The sequence below is a fragment of the Cibotium barometz genome, chromosome 51, assembly GCF_041138505.1.
Source record: "Cibotium barometz isolate CiBa-2024 chromosome 51, ASM4113850v1, whole genome shotgun sequence".
NCBI lineage: Eukaryota > Viridiplantae > Streptophyta > Polypodiopsida > Cyatheales > Cibotiaceae > Cibotium > Cibotium barometz.
Window position 1 is genome coordinate 15,291,086 of NC_141096.1, and position 18,681 is coordinate 15,309,766.

Consider the following 18,681-nt stretch of genomic DNA (forward strand, 5'->3'; position numbering starts at 1 on the left):
AAAGAAGATGGTGCACCTTATCTTTGCTTGAATAGCACACCAAAGCTAAGGATTGCATGCTTAGAATAGTGGGGAAGCATTGTGCAATTGTCTCATTATATTGTGGAGGATGATTATCACCAAGGAGTAAATGAGACAAAAGAAACAATCAAATATAGATGGTGTACTGATATTAGAAGGCATGGGATACCCACCTCTTTTATTAGGGACTTCATCAATGCATGTGGTTATAAGAGATCAAAGGAGAATTAGAATGACAAGCCAAAAAAAGAGTACAAGCAAGTACTAATTGTAGATAAAGAAAATGTGGAAAACCACTTGAAAGAGATAATGATCGAGCACAAGGTTAGACTAGTAATGGTTCGATCAACCAAACAAAATGGTGTATCCAAGTTTGTGATTGATTACATGTGTCATAGAGGTGGCACAGTTAGCCGAGAGGGAACCATTAGGAGATTAAGATCAACCAAGAAATGTGGTTGTCCGTTCAAGGTTCAAGTGGAGTATCCAAGTGGCAATTCAGATGCTTTGATTCATATACACTCTACTTATGAAGGACATGTGCCAGGAAGTCATAGTGATTTATATCACTTACCCATTCATCCAAAGGTCATTGAATTTTGCATGGAAGACCTATTTGACGCTAGCACATCTCGACATGTGGCAAAGATGTCAATGTCAAAGGAGAGAATTCTTTTGAAGCAAACCTCTTTACTTGACCGCACTATCTATTGGTTCTTTATGATCTCGAAGAAAGTGGCTTTGATGTCATATGGAGTACGCAATGCACGTAATATATCAATGATATTTTCTTAGTGACTTTTATAAACTTAGATACTCATTCTTTTAATATAGCAAGATCTATCTCTGTTTGTAGGAAAAATCTCAAAAGATGACTGGACCATGATGTACATCGTGTGTTTAAAGCTACCTGAACAAAATAAGGTACCCTAATATTTTATTTGTTTATAGCATTCATCGTGTCACATGGTTTTGTGCTTTGACTTTTTTAACTGACGATACTCTCATGTAGGTGCTATATTGTCGACACTCTCATGTAGGTGCTATATTGTCAACCATATTGTCCTAATGCACTAGAAGATAAGGATAAGCCATTTATTCTTATTATACAAGATGAATAGATGTTCCAAATGGCGAAACACTTCTCGCATAATAATTCTTGGGCCATAGATAGTACCTTCAAAACAAATGTCTTTGGGCTACCATTGTATGCTGCAATTTTACCAAACCAAATATGGGCATTCCAATATGGTTCATGCTGTGCTCTAATGACCCGGGTAGCAATCAAGAAGTAACTACCTTATCAAAGACACTTCACATTATTTTTCAAAGAATGGATAAATGTTTGGTCCACTGCTATTGTGATTGACAAGTCACAACAAGAGCTTGATGCAATACTTAAGGTCGTGCAGCATGAAGATACACATTGTTGGATTGTTGATGATAGAGGCTGTCATCAACAAATAGCATGCAATGTTTTACTATGTTAGTTTCATACAAAGAAGGCATGGGTGGAGAATCTTTTTCCACATGTATGACTCCAAAGGCATCAAGCAATATTGCTCTAGGTTGTGGTGTGTTATTTTCCATTCTTTCATGATGTAAAGTTTATTATTTACTTTCACAATATCCGTAGCTTTTGCATAACAAAAGTCAACTCGGACCAGTCTGAGTTTACTTTTACAGTCCAAGTTTACTTTCCAGGCAAAGCATTGTAGTTCCTGCGCACAGCAAAAGTAAACTTAGATTGTGAAAGTAAACTCTGACCAGTTTGTGTTTACTTTTATAGTCTGAGTTTACTTTCCAGGTAGGTAGAGCATTGTAGTTCTTGGCTATGCTTCTGGATGAAATGACTATGAGTTTTAGTCTCTTTAGGGCTATTTGAGTTATTGCTACTCATGGTTGAGATAAAGGGAAAATGTCCTCGGGCTCAAACTTCAGCTTGAGCCTACAGGATTGTGTATGGAAGCGTAGGCTATGGAGACTTCATTAGTCTATAGGACATATTATATAACTTTTCCTTTGTCACATTATGTAGCTCCATGTTCTATTAGTGTGTTAGACTCTATGATTGGTCACATACATGATAGTGGCACCTAAGGATGTGTGGGATACCTTACTTAAAACTAATAGCCTCTTTAGGGTTATTTTTGCTGCTGGTGCTCATGGTTGCGATAGAGGAGAAGTGGCATGGGACTCAAACTCAAGTGAGCTTGCATGATTGTGTATGTTAGTGTAGGCTATGATAGTGTAGGCTATGTGTCTTGAAGGGAGAAAAATGTAGAGGCAATTGGTCTATATATATGTGGATGAAAAGAGTATGCGTTTTAGCCTCTTTAGGAATATTTTAGTTGTTGTTACTCATGGTTGAGATAGAAGGGAAGTGACATGGGGCTCAACTTCAAGTTTGAGCCTGCATGACTATGTATGGAATTGTATGCTATATGTCCAGAAGAAAATAACAACTTTGGAGTCTAAAGTGGTTGTGGAGGCTCAAAATTGACTTTGAGTCTTTGTTATCATAGATATTGGTGCTCATGGTTGAGATAAAGGAGAAGAGGCATGAGGGTCAAACTCATGCTTGAGCCTACACAATTGTGCATAGAAGTGCAAAATATGTGTCTTAAAATTGATAAACCTAGAGACTTTATTGTTTGAGCCTCCGTAGAGCTATTTTACTAGTTGACTATGGGAGCTCAAACTTGAGTTTGAGCCTCTGTAGGGTATTTGACTATGGAAGCTCAAACTTGAGTTTGAGCCTCCATAGTTCTATTTGAGTTGTTGGTGCTCATGTTCAAGATAGATTGTGAGATCCCCCTATTCCCACCGAGCAACGGATTCGGGTACTAGCAGCGGAAGTAGCACTTCTCGCACGGGACAGGGGTCCCACTTTTGGGGCCTCACCCACGGATATCTGGATAAGAGACTAATCCGTCGATTGTTCCAAAACCGAACCCGGAAAAACTTCCTTTACCGGAAAGCACGGGCGATTCCACCAGGATAATTTTTTACTCTAACGTAGTCAAGATCATTTCTGATCGAGCTGATCCAATTACATCTATAAGATACTTGGTCAGATCAGGGAAGAAACTTGCACTTGGATCATTGGGATCAACGCTTTTTTCCCCATTCAAGAGGCACAGCCGTTGATTCCTATCCATAGAACAGTTACTGTCCGGGATTTATTTTATCTATCGTAAAAAACAAAAGTTTGAGTCTCGATTTACGGATCCATCAGTCCAGCCTAACTCCATCCAGTCCCATGGGTTAGCCAACCACCCAACCACTGTAGTGATGGGATCCAATTAAAAATTTGGTTAGGTTTTGTCCCGAGTACCAAGGAAAAGAGTTCCAAGGCCCCCTAGCCGGATGTTCATGCAAAGATAAAACTAGTCACACCACTCACACACCCAATATGAAATTGCCTTTTCACAGATTCAACCAGTTTAAAACAATCCTTTAATAAAACCATAGTATCATTGATCACCATCTTCCAATTTATCCAATTGATTCTTAATTTCCCATCATTCCTTCATCAGAGTATCTATGGCATCATTGGCAACTAGAACGCTCAGGGGCCGTTTCGATAGTTCCTAGCCCATAATACTCGGCAACATAATCACTTATCAAGATGGACTCTCGTTGAAGATCAGCAAGATCAACCAACAGATCCATATAAAGAGCCATGGACTCATCCATTGAAGACCAGCAAGGTCAATCAACCAGATCCATGCCCGATTTCAGAAAACAACTCCTACTCTTGTTCCAATATCTTCCTCGACGCACGCGTGGGTATCCTAGGCGACCCAGAGCCCGAGCACCGTATGGTCAGCACCCTCTAGGATCCTTCGCACGTGACCTAGCGCTTCACTCATAGGCCGCTTCCTTGGCCCCTCATCCACCGTACCGGAAGCTCACCATTTTAATCGCATCGAGGCTGGTCAAGACCTCGGCCGACCTTGCTACGCGAGACGTCCTTCATTGACTCTCCGTCAGCAGTTGCAACTTTATCATCACGACCTTAATCACAAGACGGTCAAAATGCTCCCCCCAGCATTCTTGACATAAAACAATCATTTACAAACAGCATTTACAAACAGTTTACAATACAATTTCTATTTTAACTTTCATTTTTCCACATTATCCCTCATCAATCTACATTACTTATTCCATATTCCATTTATATGTATACTCATCCCATCACATCATTTCCATCTCATCACTTCAGATTACCTCACATCACATATCGTATATTCACATCCATACATCCACATCTATATGCGTACATTCACATCTACATGCATACATCTACATCTCTATGCATACATCCACATCCACATTCACATTCACCTCCATACATCTACATCTACATGCATACATCCACCTCCACATTCACATCCACATCTATACATCTACATCTGCATGCATACATCCACCTCTACATCCACATCTACATCTATACACGTACATCTACATGCATACATCCACATCTCCATTCACATCTATATCTATACATCTACATCTACATGCATCCATCCACCTCCACATCCACATCTACATCTATACATCTACATCTACATGCATACATCCATATCTCCATTCCCATCTACATCTATACATCTACATCTACATGCATCCATCCACCTCCACATCCACATCTACATCTACATGCATACATCCATATCTCCATTCCCATCTACATCTATACATCTACATCTACATGCATCCATCCACCTCCACATCCACATCTACATCTATACATCCACATCTACATCTATACATCTACATCTACATGTATACATCCACATCTCCATTCACATCTACATCTATACATCTACATCTACATGCATACATCCATATCTCCATTCCCATCTACATCTATACATCTACATCTACATGCATCCATCCACCTCCACATCCACATCTACATCTATACATCTACATCTACATGTATACATCCACATCTCCATTCACATCTACATCTATACATCTACATCTACATGCATACATCCATATCTCCATTCCCATCTACATCTATACATCTACATCTACATGCATCCATCCACCTCCACATCCACATCTACATCTATACATCTACATTTACATGTATACATCCACATCTCCATTCACATCTACATCTATACATCTACATCTACATGCATCCATCCACATCTCCATTTACATCCTCATCTACACATCTATTTCTACATGCATACATCCACATCTCCATGCATACATCCACCTCCACATTCACACTCACATCCATACCTCTACATCTACATGCAAACATCCATATCTCCATGCATAATAATATTCTTTTAATTAATCTAGGATGATAGTTCCTAGAATATGGTAGGAAGTTCTCTTTTTATGCTTTGAATGAAATTATTTTATGCGTAATTTCTATAAAAATTTTGCCATAGTTCCGCTACTATGACTGATAAATCTCAATTTTTTCTAAGGGATAAGGCTCATTATTAAAGAAATAATTAGAATGGTCTCTAATTGGATCATCAATCCATAATGGTCTCTAATTGGATCATTAAGAAAATAATTAGAATGGTCTCTAATTGGATCATCAATCCATAATGGATTGAATCATCAATATACATAAACTAAAAGCATAGAAAAAAAGCCATTAATTTGGCCTCAAGCATAGCTTAATCTTGGATTAAGGAAAAGCCTTATGAAAAGCTTCATTTGGATTGAAAAGGGTCATGAGTATGACCATTTCTTAAGTGAGAGAGAGAGAAAAACCATTAGAATTAAATATAAATAGAATTTTATGTAATTCTTTACTATCATTACTTAATTAACTTCAATAGCATTTCAAAAACCATACCAATTAAGCTTCTCAAGCTTGAGAGGGGTTGAGAAGAGAGAATCATTGAGAAATTATAGAAAAGATCAAAATTCACTATACTTATCTTATAATTTGCTTGATTCTTTGATCACGGTAGAGGCCCCCAACCAATCAATTGGTTTAGTATGTTGATGGAGCCACCAATGGGGATTGAAGAAAGAGAGAAGTATCAAAAACTAGTGAATTATTAAAGAATTCACAGTTCTTGGCTTAGGTGGAATAGAGTAACAATGCATAAGACACTATATCTTTTTCAACAAGGGAAGGCTTCTATTTATAGGAAAAATTGAGCTCCTAACCAAACAAACTGATTCTAGAATTTTCCAAGTCAGTTTGGTTGAATTTGGACTAGATTTGGACCTAGTTTGGTTACTTTTTGATTCGATTTGGTTCCATTTTGATTTGGTTTGGTTCAAGAGAGATGACAGATAAAAATATCACATTATTTTTAAATTTAAAACTCATTCAAGCATGTGAAATATGCACCTCCTTTAAAGAACTCCCCTTCCTTACATATGTGTCAAAATTCTATTGCTCATAGTTTTTTTACTAATAAACCTTGTACATTTTCAACTCTTCATCTTATGTGAAATATGCACCTTCTTTAAAGAACTCTCCTTCCTTACATATGTGTCAAAATTCTATTGCTCATAGTTTTTTACTAATAAACCTTGTACATTTTCAACTCTTCATCTTATGTGAAATATGCACCTTCTTTAAAGAACTCTCCTTCCTTACATATATGTCAAAATTTAATTGTTCATAGTTTTTTACTAATAAACCTTGTACATTTTCAACTCTTCATCTTATGTGAGCATTTACTCATTTTTGGGTATCTTCTTTTACAATTTGGATTTATCTCCTCCCTACACATGGATTGATGCTATTGGCCCATAGGAACCTTAATTGGACCATAATCCAAAAATTTCTAAAAATCTAGACCCTTAGACTAAGGTTCTTTATACCTATTTCCAATTAATTCCAATTGCACATTGGAAAATTCTTTTTGAATTTCTGTTTCAGGGGAACTTATTTTAATAAGATGAGATATTTTTCTATCCAAAAATATTCAAAATCTGAATATTCTCTCTCTAGAATATTTTCTCTCTCTAGATTAAAACAGCCACAAACAAGATCTCTTATGTTTCAGAAAAGGAATTGATTACAGGGGAGTATGCTAGACATCAAAAAGGGGTTGGGGGAGGAATCTTACATTCTACCCCACTTAAAAAATGCGAGATGTCCTCATCTCGCAAACTGGGATAATTTCGCAAGATGCACGAATATGAGACTTAGAGAAAAATTTTAATCAAGATTAACCACCAAGAAAAGTCTTAAAGAAAGCAAGATAAGAACAAGATTTAAACTTTATTCATTCTCGGAACTTATACAGTAAAGATAGAAGAACTCTTTACACTTCCATAAGCCCGTCCATCATATGGTCACAAAAGCAGCACTCACAAGCTGCACAAGTATAGGGTAACTCATCTATGGGAATGATTTTGCTGCTTATTGCCACACCTATCTCAGTGGTATGAGGTGATCTAACAAAAGGACCTCTGAGAGGCAAGCCAAAAACGGGATAAAGGCATATCTTCTCATGAGGAAGAAAACACGCCAGTAAGAAGACCCGCTCAGAAAACCCAAGATGCCTTGATCTCATGACGCAGTAGTATCGGGGACCCAAACCCAAAGCTTCAATAACCATGGCCAAGCGGACATTGTTACGAAAGTGTTGCTGACCCCAGGGTGTTACCCTAGTTATGTTTTGATAGGTCCGCCATTTGGTCTGTGCTACAGAAGTTCCTAGGTGAGGAAAAAGTGAGCGCTCTGAATACTGTTCTATAAAGTCTTTCTTCACAGACTCTCTTGCGTCTTGAAGGTGAGAAATCATCAGGGATAAAACTAATTCCTGTCGCCAAGCCATGAAGGAGATTAAGAAAGAAAGGAGATTGATGGGAGTAAGATTACTGTGAGCGACAAGTAAAAGTTACGACTTATATAAAGGAAGGAGCTAGCGTAACCTAGAAGCCAACGGTAACTTGCCACTGAAGCTTTACCGTCTTTCCATGATTTGTGTTTGACACATTTTTCTATAGAAGGCATTAAGAATTTTGAGATGAGGAGATAAAAGAAACTTGTAGGCTGTCACCTACTTTCATTGAATTCAGATATAAGGGTCACAATATCTGGGGGATAACTTCTTATACTCCTCAAGAGATAAAGAACTTCTTTTGGGCCGTACTCGAATGAAAACCAAAACCTTGGTATCCAAAACACCGATTCTCACTTCTGAACTCATTGTTCTAAATCCTTAAAACAGGTGGGACTCCTGAGAAGTATTCTAAGGAAAGGGTCTTCCTTTTTTAAACAGAAACTTTCTTTTATTTTAGAGAGGGAATAATTATAAGATCAGAAAGGAAGATTCTTACTCCTGTATACCTCGAAGGTTGGGGAGGAATCTTACATTCTACCCCACTTAAAAAGTGCGAGATGTCCTCATCTCGCAAGGTAAAGGACAGCTCTTTTTCTTAAGATCCAATTTTATTCTGGGGTTCCTTATATTCTGGTCAACCCAACAGAACACTGGGATAAATATCCCTTATATAGAACTCATCATTAAATATCAATTCATTCAGATCATATCATTCATATCTTTAACATGATAATGGTCCATTAGACCGAAAAGTTTTCTTCGGAACATTCCTCCACGGAAATTTCAGTCAAGCAAGTTCTCAATTTGACATCCCTAAACTTGATCTACCGGTCAAGTATAACAGTAGCAATCTGTCAGCACAACCCACTAATCTCATAGTGATTTGCTGAATTCGTTATCATCATTCTAGTTATGAATATTATCACAGGGACTCGTCCCATTCCCCCTCATTGTGGTTTCATTATATTTCAACTAATTTTTAAAAATCATCATTTTTCAATCAGAATTTTCAATCAGAATCCAAATCAATTCATCCATTCTCAAACACAATTAAAAATCATATCAATCACATTCGAAATCATCATCTAGATAGCATTAACGCTTATAATTTCAAGTCTTAGATTTACTCGTATATACTGTCAGTAAAGAGCTGCAGTAGACTCTCGGTATATACGGGTAGTCACGGCCCTTGGAATTATAAGATAAATACTATCATGTCTAGGCCCTCAAGCAAGTCAGGGATTCTATATAGTTGCGGTACTTCCATCTGAAGACCCAATTACCAAATTACGAATTTCAGTTTGAATATCAAATTGTATGAATTATCTCACACAATTATAACCTTTTTGTGTTTCTTGATAAATTTTTGATATATTTGTCTTCTCAGTTGATCTTTATTAACCAAATGCTCTGATACCAACTGTGGGATCCCCCTGTTCCCACCGAGCAACGGATTCGGGTACTAGCAGCGGAAGTAGCACTTCTCACACGGGACAGGGGTCCCACTTTCGGGGCCTCACCCACGGATATCCGGATAAGAGACTAATCCGTCGGTTGTTCTAAAACCGAACCCGGAAAAACTTCCTTTACCGGAAAGCACGGGCGATTCCACCAGGATAATTTTTTACTCTAACGTAGTCAAGATCATTTCTGATCGAGCTGATCCAATTACATCTATAAGATACTTAGTCAGATCAAGGAAGAAACTTGCACTTGGATCATTGGGATCAACGCTTTTTTCCCCATTCAAGAGGCACAGCCGTTGATTCCTATCCATAGAACAGTTACTGTCCGGGATTTATTTTATCTATCGTAAAAAATAAAAGTTTGAGTCTCGATTTAAGGATCCATCAGTCTAGCCTAACCCCATCCAGTCCCATGGGTTAGCCAACCGCCCAACCACTGTAGTGATGGGATCCAATTAAAAATTTGGTTAGGTTTTGTCCCGGGTACCAAGGAAAAGAGTTCCAAGGCCCCCTAGCCGGATGTTCATGCAAAGATAAAACTAGTCACACCACTCATACACCCAATATGAAATTGCCTTTTCACAGATTCAACCAGTTTAAAATAATCCTTTAATAAAACCATAGTATCATTGATCACCATCTTCCAATTTATCCAATTGATTCTTAATTTCCCATCATTCTTTCATCGGAGTATCTATGGCATCATTGGCAACTAGAACGCTCAGGGGCCGTTTCGATAGTTCCTAGCCCATAATACTCGGCAACATAATCACTTATCAAGATGGACTCTCGTTGAAGATCAGCAAGATCAACCAACAGATCCATATAAAGAGCCATGGACTCATCCATTGAAGACCAGCAAGGTCAATCAACCAGATCCATGCCCGATTTCAGAAAACAACTCCTACTCTTGTTCCAATATCTTCCTCGACGCACGTGTGGGTATCCTAGGCAACCCAGAGCCCAAGCACCGTATGGTCAGCACCCTCTAGGATCCTTCGCAGGTGACCTAGCGCTTCACTCATAGGCCGCTTCCTTGGCCCCTCATCCACCGTACCGGAAGCTCACCATTTTAATCGCACCGAGGCTGGTCAAGACCTCGGCCGACCTTGCTACGCGAGACGTCCTTCATTGACTCCCCGTCAGCAGTTGCAACTTTATCATCACGACCTTAATCACAAGACGGTCAAAATGCTCCCCCCAGCATTCTTGACATCATAAAACAATCATTTACAAACAGCATTTACAAACAGCATTTACAAACAGTTTACAATACAATTTCTATTTTAACTTTCATTTTTCCACATTATCCCTCATCAATCTACATTACTTATTCCATATTCCATTTATATGTATACTCATCCCATCACATCATTTCCATCTCATCACTTCAGATTCCCTCACATCACATATCGTATATTCACATCCATACATCCATATCTATATGCGTACATTCACATCTACATGCATACATCTACATCTCTATGCATGCATCCACATCCACATTCACATTCACCTCCATACATCTACATCTACATGCATACATCCACCTCCACATTCACATCCACATCTATACACCTACATCTACATGCATACATCCACCTCTACATCCACATCTACATCTATACACCTACATCTACATGCATACATCCACCTCTACATCCACATCTACATCTATACACCTACATCTACATGCATCCATCCACCTCCACATCCACATCTACATCTCTACATCTACATCTACATGCATACATCCATATCTCCATTCCCATCTACATCTATACATCTACATCTACATGCATCCATCCACCTCCACATCCACATCTACATCTACATGTATACATCCACATCTCCATTCACATCTACATCTACATGCATACATCCATATCTCCATTCCCATCTACATCTATACATCTACATCTACATGCATCCATCCACCTCCACATCAACATCTACATCTATACATCTACATCTACATGCATACATCCATATCTCCATTCCCATCTACATCTATACATCTACATCTACATGCATCCATCCACCTCCACATCCACATCTACATCTACATGTATACATCCACATCTCCATTCACATCTACATCTACATGCATACATCCATATCTCCATTCCCATCTACATCTATACATCTACATCTACATGCATCCATCCACCTCCACATCAACATCTACATCTATACATCCACATCTATATCTATACATCTACATCTACATGTATACATCCACATCTCCATTCACATCTACATCTATACATCTACATCTACATACATCCATCCACCTCCACATCCACATCTACATCTATACATCTACATCTACATGTATACATCCACATCTCCATTCACATCTACATCTATACATCTACATCTACATGCATACATCCATATCTCCATTCCCATCTACATCTATACATCTACATCTACATGCATACATCTACATCTCTATGCATGCATCCACATCCACATTCACATTCACCTCCATACATCTACATCTACATGCATACATCCACCTCCACATTCACATCCACATCTATACATCTACATCTACATGCATACATCCACCTCTACATCCACATCTACATCTATACACCTACATCTACATGCATACGTCCACCTCTACATCCACATCTACATCTATACACCTACATCTACATGCATCCATCCACCTCCACATCCACATCTACATCTCTACATCTACATCTACATGCATACATCCATATCTCCATTCCCATCTACATCTATACATCTACATCTACATGCATCCATCCACCTCCACATCCACATCTACATCTACATGTATACATCCACATCTCCATTCACATCTACATCTACATGCATACATCCATATCTCCATTCCCATCTACATCTATACATCTACATCTACATGCATCCATCCACCTCCACATCAACATCTACATCTATACATCCACATCTACATCTATACATCTACATCTACATGTATACATCCACATCTCCATTCACATCTACATCTATACATCTACATCTACATGCATCCATCCACCTCCACATCCACATCTACATCTATACATCTACATCTACATGTATACATCCACATCTCCATTCACATCTACATCTATACATCTACATCTACATGCATACATCCATATCTCCATTCCCATCTACATCTATACATCTACATCTACATGCATCCATCCACCTCCACATCCACATCTACATCTATACATCTACATTTACATGTATACATCCACATCTCCATTCACATCTACATCTATACATCTACATCTACATGCATCCATCCACATCTCCATTTACATCCTCATCTACACATCTATTTCTACATGCATACATCCACATCTCCATGCATACATCCACCTCCACATTCACACTCACATCCATACCTCTACATCTACATGCAAACATCCATATCTCCATGCATAATAATATTCTTTTAATTAATCTAGGATGATAGTTCCTAGAATATGGCAGGAAGTCCTCTTTTTATGCTTTGAATGAAATTATTTTATGCGTAATTTCTATAAAAATTTTGCCATAGTTCCGCTACTATGACTGATAAATCTCAATTTTTTCTAAGGGATAAGGCTCATTATTAAAGAAATAATTAGAATGGTCTCTAATTGGATCATCAATCCATAATGGTCTCTAATTGGATCATTAAGAAAATAATTAGAATGGTCTCTAATTGGATCATCAATCCATAATGGATTGAATCATCAATATACATAAACTAAAAGCATAGAAAAAAAGCCATTAATTTGGCCTCAAGCATAGCTTAATCTTGGATTAAGGAAAAGCCTTATGAAAAGCTTCATTTGGATTGAAAAGGGTCATGAGTATGACCATTTCTTAAGTGCGAGAGAGAGAAAAACCATTAGAATTAAATATAAATAGAATTTTATGTAATTCTTTACTATCATTACTTAATTAACTTCAATAGCATTTCAAAAACCATACCAATTAAGCTTCTCAAGCTTGAGAGGGGTTGAGAAGAGAGAATCATTGAGAAATTATAGAAAAGATCAAATACATTTTCAACTCTTCATCTTATGTGAGCATTTACTCATTTTTGGGTATCTTCTTTTACAATTTGGATTTATCTCCTCCCTACACATGGATTGATGCTATTGGCCTATAGGAACCTTAATTGGACCATAATCCAAAAATTTCTAAAAATCTAGACCCTTAGACTAAGGTTCTTTATACCTATTTCCAATTAATTCCAATTGCACATTGGAAAATTCTTTTTGAATTTCTGTTTCAGGGGAACTTATTTTAACAAGATGAGATATTTTTCTATCCAAAAATATTCAAAATCTGAATATTCTCTCTCTAGAATATTTTCTCTCTCTAGATTAAAACAGCCACAAACAAGATCTCTTATGTTTCAGAAAAGGAATTGATTACAGGGGAGTATGCTAGACATCAAAAAGGGGTTGGGGGAGGAATCTTACATAGATGGAAAGTGTAATCAGGATCAAAGTCAGGTTTGAGACTACAAGACCATGTGTGCAAGTGTAAGTTATGTGCCTTAAAGGTGAAAACAAAGTTGGAGACTTGATTTATCTATACATATGAGCAAAAAATGAAACTTGCCATTAAGGTGAAAAGGAAGTTGGAGACTTGATTAATCTATAGATATGAGCATAAAATAAGTAGGGAGTTCCACTCTTGAAATCTTGAGCTTCTATAGGGTTATTTGAGTTAGCGGCACTAATGGTTGAGATAAAGATGCAAGTGTAGGCTATGTGGGTTGAAGATGAAAATAAAGTGGAGAATTGATTAGTCTATACATTTGAGAACAAGGTAACTATGGGGGTGCAAACTTATGTTTGAGCCTCATGGCATTTTTCCTCTTTCACAACCATTTGCAGTCGTAATTTAAATAGCCCTACAAATGCCCAAACTCAAGTTTGAGCCTCCAAAACCATGTATAGAAATGTAGGCTATGGGTATGTACTAATGAGGTTGTCTATTCCTAATGATTATTACAAAAAAAAGGATCCATAAACACTCAATCTTTATTTTTTATGATTATTGTTGTTTACTATTATCACTTTGCTGAAGTATGAAAGAGAGTTATGTGTGAGAAAAAGATGTAAGTAAAGGAATGCTTTGATGTTTATTTGAGAAAGGTATGTGGGTTTGAGAGACACGAACCTGGAAACCTTTCAAATATTAGGAATAAATAGAAAGAAATTGTTTGGGTATTGCTTATTGTTCCTCTATAATAGGCAAACAACACTAATACAAGTAGATTAGTCAAATGGGTTTTATCATACCTTATTTGAAAGCACAAACAACACTAGTATAAGTAGATTAGTCAAGTGGGTTTTATCATACCTTGTTTGAAAGTAGGACAAAGAATCAAAGAGGACAACATTCATGTAAAGCAAGGGAAAAACACTAGGCTCTTGATGACGGCAAAGAGAAAGGGAAAAACACAGGGGCTTGATGGCAAAGATGAAGAAGCTACGGTTGGTGTCAAGGAAGAAGAACACACAATAGTGAAGATGAATGATTCGTTGATGGACGGGAAACACAGACCTATGAGTTATGGTGATAGAGATGTTGGGCGTTCTTTTGCCTGCTTCCTCCTTGCACATAAATGTTTTAAATGAAATGAAATGTGATTACAAATTCCACACTAATGATGAATCCAATGGAAGATATCCAATACAATAAAGATGGTAGATTTGAGGACACCTTGTTTTGTGGAAAAAACTAATGGGTTATAAATGCTACTATTTAAAAAATGATGGGCTTATAAAGAGATGCTAGGGGAAGAGAAGGAGAAATGGACACGTACAAGATTAATCATATTGAAACTATGCATGTTGGTGGTGTAATCCAGCTTGGAACAGTTTTGCCCCAGTAGATGTGGACAATTGTGGGCACAAAAACAAAGGAATATGCAATAGACTTGGCATGTCATTATGTATAAATACTTAAGAAATATTAATTGCTCAGGCAAGCTCATTTCGTCATCAATGATCATGTCCGGAATGCAATCAACCCCATGGCCCAAATATAGCATTATGCATATAATTGTGAGTGCCCAATGGTAACCTCTTCCTTAAAAATAAATCCAAGAAAAGGGCCTAGGCGAAGATCATGCTACATTGTCATTGTCAAAAATAATTTTGGCTGAAAAGAAAAGCACCCACGATTTTCTGTGCTTCGATCTGCCCAATAATACTCCTCCTTTTACAGAAGCTTCCATCTCTTGCTACATCTTTCTTATGATTTCTCTCTCAGGTTAGTCATTTTTGCCTAATCTTCCAAGTAGCCTTGCATTCATCTTCACCTTAGCCTAATTAATCTTGCATTAATCTTCAGTGTGCTTGCTTTTAATTTCACCTTAGCTTACTTGATTTTAAGTCTCCTTAATCTTGCATTTTTTTTATCACGTTCATTGCTATGTATTTTGTTCATGAGAGGTTCTTATAAAATAGCTGATTTTTTTCATGGAGTTATATATATATATATATGATATCTAATGTTCATGTCTCAAGATAACTAAAGAATATGTGTCTCATGTGTTTATGATAAGTAATGCTCATGTCTCAAGTCTTAGATTGTTATGTATTTATTTAATCATATAATTCATTAAGATAGACTTTAATCTTCTTTTAATAGGTCTCAACTATCATGAATGAAGCAAATACCAACAAGACATCTCGGATTGGAAGACCTAGAAATAATCCTAGGCAAAAAAATATTAAGCATGCTTTTGGCCTAAAGCAAAGGGACGCCATTAACTTGAACGAGGAAGTTGTCGAAGCAGGTTCTCTTCACAAGAGGAACATGACAATGTTGAGCTTCTTGAAAAGAAGGTAAGAACTTTCATTCCACAATGGAAACAAATACATACGTGGGCATGTCCTTTTTCTAAAAATGGGAAAGTAAGAGTAAGATGCTTGTGGTGTAAAGAATTAGGAATGAATAACCCTTATGGTAAAGAGGGGTTACAACCACATTCACCTTCCTGCTCTTAAGCATGTGTAATCGGATGCGCATAAGCTACCTGCCCAAAGGTGGAGGCTCAAAAGCCACAAAGATGTATTTCCAATTGAAAAGCACACAGAGCTTATGGTTGATGCCGAGAAAGTCGCATCATAAGTCTTATGCAAACAATATATTTCATTGCGGTTGAGGACTTACCTTTGGACTTTTTCAAGTCTCAATGCGAGTTCTTACGATGCACGGGTACTCCAAGATTGCCCATCAATCATGAGTATTCCGCATATACCAATAGAACTTCCGGAATGGAGTTTCTCAAAGCCAAAAGAGAGCACTATTGAGGAATTGTTAAAGCCTCCATTGGCAAAAGTCCATTCTTTTCGATGTTGATTGATGATAGTACGGATCTCACCTTGGAAAAGCACATGATCGTGCCTATGACTTACCTAGAAGATGAAGGTAATGGTCCATGTGCTTGCAAGTTTGTGGCTTTTCTCCCGTTGGATGATGGGAAATCCCAAACGAAGTTCAATGTATTGATGACTCTCTTGGAAGAAATGGGCTTGTCTCTTACTAAGCTCATTGGGTTTGCATCATCGGATGGAGCCTCATGTATGATAGGTGTGAACAATGAAGTGCTTGCCAATTTGCAAGAAAAAGTGCCACATGTCATTGCTCATCGTGAAGCGCTTGTGGTCACGGATGCATGTGACAAACATGTGGAATTTGGGTTTTTGAATGCTTTTACCAATAGAGTTCATGCATGGGTGGGAACGTCCACACAATGTCACAAGAATCTCAATAGGTTGATGAAGGCATTTAGTCTTAAACCCTTAGAAGCTCTAAGGATACATAGTGTTCTATGGTTATTAAGGGGTAAAGTTAAATATGAAAAGATTAGTGGATGCAATGCCCACCATCTTGAGTGACTTTAAGGAGAATGATGCAGATCTCTATAACATTGCTACAATGTTTTAAGTGTAATTCTTAATTGATTTTATGCCAGATGTATTGCATGAAATGAACATTCTCGATAAGAAGTTTCAAAAAGATCATGTGGATATCACCGATGTTGCAAATGCCTTAGATGTTGTTATTGAGCTCCTTCAAAAGAGGTATTTTGGTAATCCATTTGGGTATGGTTCAAAGAACTATAGAGAGTTCTTGAATAAGGTCAACAATCATGCACTTGTCTACGTTCGAGAGGATGGTTGTGTTGAAAGGCATGCTTTGCATTACTCTTTGTTGCCAAACTCTAATAGGTGGAGGGGAACTATATGATTGCATCACAATTGCCAAGGCATTTGTTAGTGAATTAATTAATGGAATAAATGCTAGATTTATCGATTTTCCTCTTTTCAATGCGGCAAGTCTTTTTTGTCCTTCTAGCTATGAGAAGGATGTTTGTGTTCGAGGTCAAACACACAAGGGATTTATGGATCGATTATGTACAAAGTTTGGTGTTCAAGGGAGTAAGCTTATAGATGCAGTGCAATGTGAGTTTAAAGTGGATCATTTTTGTCTCACATTGTACAAAGCAAATCAAAGATTTACATTCCCAAGAAGCATGGGGACATTGTTGTGGTGGTGAAATGGAGTGGGTTGCATCTTACCCAAATCTCATGAAGCTTTGGCAATTACTACTTGTGGTTCCAGTGAGCTCTGCCGCATGTGAAAGAGGGTTCTCAAAGCAGAATCGTATCAAAAATGATGAGAGGAGTAGTCTTACATTGACTACATTAGACACTCTCATGCTTTGGATCACGTGGATTGGGAAAAAAATTATGACATATGGGCCTCCATGAAGTTTCTGAGAGTTTGAGGTTTGTCTTCCTAGTTTTGCCCAAGGTATGACGATTGATTATGCAACTTTTTGGTGATGGGATGCCTATGTATGTTGTGCGAGTTTTTGGCATTGCAACTTTTTGGTGATGGATGAATATGTATGTTGCAAATATTTGGAAGGAAAATTAAAATGTATGCATCTTTGTAGTGTAAAGAGATTGGCTATGTAAGTTGTAACTTTTTGAGAGAAAATGGGCTATGTAAGTCTTATGTGATTTACAACGTAACTTCTACAACCTTGTGAGATTTGTAAGTATTGCATCCTTGAGAGTGAATTATCTAGTCATTAAAACCATTTGGATTTCAAGTGGCTCTGTAAGTTTTAAGGTCTGTTGAAAGTGGATCACCTCTTTTCTTCTCTAAGCTAGCTTGTGTAGGCCACTTCACTACAATGGTAGATGTTTTTTACAAGTACCTTGTTTTGTCAAAGAGAGGAGGTGGATCCATAATGAAGAAAGAATTGATTGCTTCATTCTCAAAGATGAAAAACTTATCGAGGTAAGAATAAAATAACTCAACTTTAACATTATCTTCTATTCTGATTTCTCAAGTATCTTATCTTTTGGCATGGTTTTCAA

General features: G+C 37.5%; 1 pseudogene; it reads left to right on the plus strand.

Moving 5' to 3' along the window:
* Positions 1–15,946: 15,946 nt before the first annotated feature.
* LOC147609358 (uncharacterized) lies at positions 15,947–18,063 on the plus strand (annotated as a pseudogene).
* Positions 18,064–18,681: the final 618 nt, after the last annotated feature.